This window comes from Ochlerotatus camptorhynchus, unplaced genomic scaffold (assembly GCF_037179485.1).
Source record: "Ochlerotatus camptorhynchus isolate MF236.1 unplaced genomic scaffold, CSIRO-AGI_Acam_v1.1 ptg000097l, whole genome shotgun sequence".
NCBI classification, from domain to species: Eukaryota; Metazoa; Arthropoda; class Insecta; order Diptera; family Culicidae; genus Ochlerotatus; species Ochlerotatus camptorhynchus.
The window spans coordinates 140,297-148,256 of NW_027040587.1; positions in this window are offsets into that span (position 1 = coordinate 140,297).

Consider the following 7,960-nt stretch of genomic DNA (forward strand, 5'->3'; position numbering starts at 1 on the left):
ATTGGGCATCAAAGTAGGCGTCGAAAAAGCACCGTTGCCCGTAGCAGCGATGAACGACACCTCATTTTCTGCTTGCGTTTGGCTCTCCCGTTCGGCTTGGGGTTCCTTTCGCGTTCCTTCGCCGTTGAATTACGGAATTCGGGACAATCCACTCGTTTGTGCCCGAAACGACCACACTCGAAGCACTTGAAACCAGCCTTCTTCCCAGCGAAAGCCGACTCACCAGAATTTTCCTCCGCGTGGCTCGTTTGATTCGCACGTTTTGCAGGCTCGTCCATCAGCCGCTTCTTGACGTATTTCAGGGTAAACTGGTCAGGTTGGATAGTTTCCAAAGCCGTGGTAGCGCTAACAAAAGCTGGCAAACGACATCCTCCGTTTTCACCCCGGCAGCCTTCATCTCACGCAGCACTTTCTCAAACTGCAGCAGGAATGGCTTCACGTTTTCGCCCTCTTCTAGACGCAGCTCCTGGAACTGCTTCTTCAAGTGCAGCTTCCCGGCGATCCCAACCCGCTCGAACGCGTTCTTCAAAGTGTCCCAAGCTTCCTTCGCCGTCCGTTTGTCCTTCACGTAGTCCAGTTGGTCCACTGCTATTTGGTTGATGAGCAAATTTTTACACTTCCGGTCTCTGGCCATGCGTTCTTCGAGTTTCTTCTTCTTCTCCGCCTTGACTGCCGCTGTGTCCGCTTGGAGCTCCCTCGCGTACTCCTCGTCTTCGTTGGCCTTTTCCAGACAGTCCAACAAATCTTTGTCCTCCATTAGAACCTCAACTCGGAACTTCCAGTTTCCGAAGTTGGTTCCATCGAATAGCCACAAACTTTCTTCACCCATTTCCGCGAACAAACGAAACGAAACTTTTCAAATTTTCCTTCTACTGTGCTGGGCCTATAACCTAATAAAATAGGCAGAGCAAAGTTAAAGCGTCTTCATTGAACGGTAGCTTGGGTAAAAGAGAACAATTCTAGATAGAGCAGGAATTAGGGCGTAACAGCTTTTGTAAACAATGACTTCCATCGATGATTTCTAGGAATTCAAGGCATGTTCACGCATACCAACCTAACCATCGGATAGGGGAAGTCTTTCCCTACCCGATGAGGATGTTGGTTTGAGTAGGTGAGCCTTAAATTTCTAGATATCATCAAGAAAAGTCATTGTTTACAAAAACTGTTAGGCCCTAATTCAAGCTCTATCTAGAATTCATAATACGAAGAAGGCAAGGCCTACCACGATCTTAATAGCTAGATTGTTGGGTTGCTATGAAACGCATCGGTCGGTTGCCATTTAACATTTGTACCAAACTAAGTGTAAATGAATTCGAATTATTTAATAAATTGCGGTAGAATGTTTCAACTATCAAAATACTTGTGAATTTTAATGAAATTGCCTACATTAAGGCGCAACTGAGCATTTCAAGACCAACAATTGAAATGGCCTTAACTCCATTTTGTAAACAAAGATTGTAAGGCCATTTTCTCGCGAACCGAAACCTTCATTCGCAAACCGAAACCACAATCGGCTAGAGGAGAATTTCTCCTACCTGTTCATTATGTTGGTTTGCCTTTGCGGACTTCGGTTCGCGAGAAAATGGCCTTACAAGGTTTGTTTACAAAATGGAGTTAAGGCCATTTCAATTGTTGGTCTTGATTTAAGAAATATATTTTTGGCATTTCTGCTGAAAATAATTTTCACCCAAGGATTTTAGCATCTGCATCGGATTCAGGGAACCCACATTTAATAAGAACAATTACTGGAAATGCACTGGGAAGCCATTTGAGGGGTTGATCAATTTCACCCCATATCGATATTTTCACTAGTAGAAGAAGTTTCCACTTCCGCACAGAACAAGTTGGGCGAAAGTCAATCATAATGTTTTTCCACGGCAGTTGAGCAGCTGCTTTCATCATCATCGTTGTCGTCGAGCGGTAATCTTTCACCCAGCTGACCAATTCTCAACCAACAGCAGCTTCAGGTAGTGGCCAGTCCGGTTCATAATTAATTCCATTAGATTATATAGCCGTTTAGGAATTTCTGTGCAGTTGCATATTGCATGTGCCCCCAAAGTCTGGCAACAGAACCAGTAGCTAGGTGCGTGGCGGATCAAAAGTGCCTCGAGCAACCAACAGGAGCAGAGCTCTGCTCGACGCACACCGTTCGGTCGTTGCTCATGCTTTGCTCTGCTCTGCTCTGCTCGCTGCTCGTTCACATGTGTATAAGACTAATTAAATTAAATACTAGTTTAAAACCTCACTGCATAATGAAATTCAAACAAACTGGCAAACTGTCTGCCATTTTGTTCTGACGGGTTGGTCGGTCGTTCCGAACGATCCAATAATAAAGTTTATTACGAGTCAGGTCCATCTAGAAAGTCCCACTCTCCGGTTGCTCCCAAGAGTGGTCAGTCTAGGGTTATTGTTTGACAAGGGCCAACAAGTGATAACTCCTGGCGAGGACAACCCTATGAGGAGAAACACCCCATTGATAACATAAATTGTTGCTTCTGAATGTCTGTGTGGCAATGCATGTACAAGTGGGGGCAGTTTGAAGATCGCTCCAAGTCTCCCACACCACGGACGGGTATGGTTTTTATAGGACGACACTGCACTGGTCCATAGCAACATTGTTTGTGTGCATTCCAATTTTGGAACCATTCCTTATCAATCAAAACATTTTCCCAACTCTGGGTTGGTTGAGCGCAGGAAAATATGAGAGGTCGAAGGCATGGGAAAATTGAATTAGTTTTATTGGAGTTTTGGACGTTTTGTGCAGGTTGTGTGGTCGATGCAGATGCAGTAGCGTACGGCAGTTGTTTGGCAGGTAGTAGGAAAGCTTACTGGTTAAAAGGAATTTGATGGACAAACATAGACCATAATCGAATTTGGTTATATTGGATTAGATTGTTTCACTCACTCATACATCTTGAGCACCTTCGGTGGTGCATCGTGAGTCTCACGGCCGCTGATCCCTGAACCTTTTCTAACTGTTCTTAACCTGTTTGAAATTCTCTGAATATCTTTATTTCGGAAAGGTCCTTCAAAGATCCCTGAAGCGCTTCAAAAATCCCTGTTCTTTTGATTTTTTTTCCGAAAATTACCTAACATCGGAAACCCTCCAAAGTTCTCTAAACAACTCTACAATTAGATGAATTTCTTCGAAGTTATCTGCACTTATCAAAAGTATCTTCATGCTCTTCAAAATTCACTGAACGTACGGACTGATCATACTGATCATACAGAAAGCTGGAGAACTTCTGAAAAATCTATGAATTTTGTAGTTTTTTTTTTTTATTATTTGAAATTCATTGAATATTCTTAACTTCTGAGCCAGGTCAAAAGAGCAGCTCCAAGCTAAACGACAAAGATAAATATTCTTTGATTCAACCTTCTCTGATATGCGCGAATCTTTGTAAAATTGTTTGTCATGGCTCTCAAAATGGCCGAATTTCAGCTGAAATGGAACTGATTACATTTCAGCTGAAATTCGGCCATTTTGAGTCCTGCAAAAAAAAATCAAAATGGCGGATTCAATAATTTTTAAAAAAATCATAGAACGAGAACATCCAATTAAAAAATCATAGAACAAAATCAATACTAAATCTACAAGATCTATAAACTTTCCAAAATATTTAGACTTTTCTGAAGTTTCCGGTGATTTTCTGAAGTAATTGGAACTGTACTAAACATCTCTGAGCTTCAATAATATTCTCTAGACATCCCTGAACTTCTCAGATCTTTTTAAAAACTCAAACAATTTTCCTAGCCTTGCCATGAAATTACTTTATCTATCCTGCGCTCTCACAATTTTCCCGACGATTAAGATACTTCCTTAAAGCTCATAGAACTTCCTGTAAAATCTTCCCCAAAGTTCCCTAAATTTTCTAGAAACTTTTTGCACATTCAAATAATTTTCGGAATATTCCATGATTTCTGAGAACTTCTTCAAAGTGGAATTATTTCGAAGTTCTCTGATCATCCTCGAAATACTAAAATTAAACTGCATAAAATCATTAAACTTCTTTGTAGTTCTCTGGACTTCACTGAAGATCTCAGAACATTGCTTAATCTTTCGTAAATTCCCAGAGAATCTTAGAGCTTCTGTAAAGTGCATTAAATTTTCTTGAAGTTAATTGAACTGCCGTGAGGTTCACTGATCTTTCCTGCGCTTCTCGAAGCTACCCTAAAGTTATCTTGAAGTTTTTTGTACTACCCTGAAATTAATTGAACTGTATTAAACATCCTTAAACTTCCCTGAAATTCTCTGATCATCTATAATGTTCCTAAAAAATGCCTAAAAGTTTTCTGAAATTTCCAAGCGTCCCTAAAAAACGTGGAACTTCTAAAAGTTTCTCAAAACTCTGCTGACGTCTATCCTGAATTTATCGAAGCTAGCCTTCATAGACCTTTTAACGCGTCCAAAAGTCAGAACCTTTCAGAAGTTATTGCGACTGCCCCTAAGATTTCTAGACCTAGTTTCCCTGAGGCTCTTGGCTCTTCTTTGAAGTTTTGACGTAGGGCTGCATCTGTGATTTCCATATGGGGGTACACTTCGTGAAAACCCAAAATGGAACATGTAACGAAACTATGAAAGATTTTGAACGTTAATAACTCAACTGCCCCTGGTCCAATTTCAATAATTTTATCACCAATCGATCAAAAATATTTCAATGCATCAATAACAATGCTTCCAACTGTTGAAACTTTAGAAAATTGGTAATTGTCAAGCATTGTTCAAAAGCGTCGAAATAACTAACAAATCCACCAATTACGTACATGCATATGCTGCTTCCCCAACATAGTCTTCAGAAAGTCGAAGAGTCGATCTTCGGGCGTGTGCAAATAGGGAGGATGCAATTGCGTAAGATTTTGCACACTTATCGCCATATTCAGAACCACACGACCCCAACGACCACACAAAATGCTCTCCAGAGTTGTAATCTTGTAACCAAACTTGGAAGCAGGGGTGCAAGTGATTTTGATCGATTCTCTTCATCGACTTTCTGTTTCGTTAATAACTCGACTACATTAATTGATACGTTTGTTGTTCTGGATGATAGATGAGCATAGCAGAAATAGTGCAAAATAGGTGAGTGAAACCATGGTCCTCAAAAGAGGAAATCGATGAAGAGAATTGACTTTCAGTCCCTTAATTAAGTCGTCGTCATAGCATTGAAAACTAGCATCACACCGCTGTTGGTTCTTGGGTTACATTTGCTGGTTGCAATTCTGCTTTTCGACATTTTCGAAGGACCACCAAAATTACACTATTTTCTAGGGATGCCTAAAATTTCAATTATTCGATTAACGATTGATCGTAAAGATTTTTCCAGCTATTTGATTCAATATTCTTTGAATTTTCAACTATTCGAGCGCGTTACCGACATACTTTCTTATTTCTATTGGTTTAATTTAGCGCAGTAGAGAAAATAGATAAAAGTACTTATTTATCTGAACGTGACGTGAAATAGGATCATAAACTCGCCGAAAAAAGTGTTAAGCGTCTTTCTGCTTAAGGCTAAGATTTACCAACTTGTTGAGAGAAGGAGTTTAACGAGAAAAACTAAAAAAAGGGAGGAGCTTTAGCTGGGTGGACACTGATATTCTACCGGCTGTTTCTATGCAACGCATAATTTAGTGTAGAAAGGCACATCAGATGAAGTGTACGATAAAATATCCAAAATGGGTGGGGCATGATTTTCTAGCTCTCGAAAAATGATTATTTTTTCATGTCCGATTGACAAGCGACAAAACCGTAAAAAGAGGAGGAACTTCAGGTGATATGCCCTTGATTGTTGCTTTCGTCCATACAATAGGTGACCTAAGCTCCTCCCATTTGGTGATGTCGTTAGCATCCAGTGTTTCGTTCGATGTTCAAATCAGAGTAGGAGGTCGCCTGAAGAATTCCGAGGAATTGGAGAGCACCAAGCATCCTCCAGTTCCACCAGCACGGAACCAGTTAACCCGGTTGATTCTCCGTTGCTTTCACTAGCGATTACTACATGCTGGTACTGGGAACAGTCCGGTTGCAATTCTGGCCACTCGGCGGAAGAAATGTAGCAAGGGAGATAGTTCACCGTTGCGTTAAATGCTTCCGAACAAAACCGTCCACAATGCAGCAGTTCATGGGTGAATTGCCGTCATCCCGCGTCACTGTTTCACGTCCGTTCAGGAGTAGATTACGTCGGCCCTGTTTACATCCGGCCAGCCCCCAGACGAGCTGCAGTGAAGGCCTACGTATCGGTGTTCATTTGCCTCTGTACCAAAGCAGTACACCTGGAACTGGTCTCTGATCTTTCGACGGATCGTATTTTGCAAGCCTTGCGACGGTTCGTTTCACGGATATCTATTCCGACAACGGTACGATCTTCGTCGGTGCTTGGAACAAGCTAGCAGAACTATACAGTTTGCTGAGCGATCGTACCCATCGTGACCGAGTCACTAGTGAACTGGCTAATGACGCCATTCAGTGGCACTTTAACCCACCTAGCGCGCCACATTTCGGAGGACTCTGGGAGGCAGAACCATCATCATCTGGGATCGATAGTAACAGGACCCGAGAGAGTGAATTACCGATAGTTGCCGATCGTTGGTAGACTTCTGCACAGTGCGAGAGGGAGATTTGGGCTAGGCGACCATAGGTCAAGCGATGACCAGATCGGGACTAACAACACCAGAGTCGGCACGGATGCTTCACTGCCACCACGCATCGAAGGAGGTAAGCCGGCTAGCCAACTCGATCAAATTTTGAGGTAAATCGAGCTACTCGGTCCATTGAACCAACTGTGAGTATTTCTGTTCTATCAACCTCTCTCTAGAGGATAAATTGGTAGTTCTGAAAAGGGCCGTTTGTGTAAATTCAATCACGGATTCAACGGATTCAGATGTAGCAGGTGAGCAGAAATGAGTGGCATGCTGAAGGTTACAAACAGTCTGTTACCAAGTACCCGATTTTTCCTGGCCATGAATAGTTTGCTGTTTCTCCGCTTTCTCTGGCCAGTTCGGCTGGTCTTCTGCTTCAGGTCGTACACAAAAGCCTTTATTAGAGCAGCAATTTGCTGCTTGCAATTGCAGGAACCAGAAATGGTAGGCGGACGGCTTCCTCTCGAACGGTTGTCCACAAAAGACTTCCGCGGAAATTTGATGCCTGGAAATGCAGGAACTAGAATTGATAGAAGCACGGGGCTTCCTCTCGGTCATAGTTGTCGTCTTAAAATTTTTGAAGATAATAATGACGATGAAATGTGGTTCATCTGAGAGATTCAAAGATACTGCAGGGAAAGTCTGTGATGCGATTCAATTAATAATACGGTATTGTTTCGATAAGCCATTCTGGGTGGTTCAGTCCCAAACATCCTCACCCACCCAGAAATTCGCAAAATTTCTGAAAAGAAAACAAGAAATCCTCTTCGACGGGATGGGAGTTTGAAAAAGATGTAGGATCTAGTTTTACGGCAACATTGCATCGGATTGATTTTCATCGTGGCTGTTTGCAAGTGGCAGAATGCAAATTTTCTACACCGGACATTTAAGTTCTCCAGTGGCAGTATTTAACGTTACAACTCTTACTACGGTATCTGCTCCCGGGTGTAGAGTGACGATTCTTCCCATTTTCCAACGCATAGGCGGAAGGTTATCATCCTTAATGACAACGAGCTTGCCTATCTCAAGATGAACTGCCGGTTTCCATCGCTTGATCCTAGCTTGCAGTTGACTCAGGTATTCGCGGCGCCACCTGATCCAAAAGTGCTGCAATTTTTGTTCCATCAGCTGGTAACGATTCAGTCGATTCGGTGCGATGACGGATCATCCGACATCGATGTCAACGCGGGAATTCAGACAGGCCTCAACCTGTGTAAGTAGTGAGGAGAAATCTTCCGATGACGCTGGGTTCTCTCCAATCACCTTGATGAGATGGTTCTTAGCCGACCGGACTGCTGCCTCCCAGAGTCCTCCGAAATGTGGCGCGCTA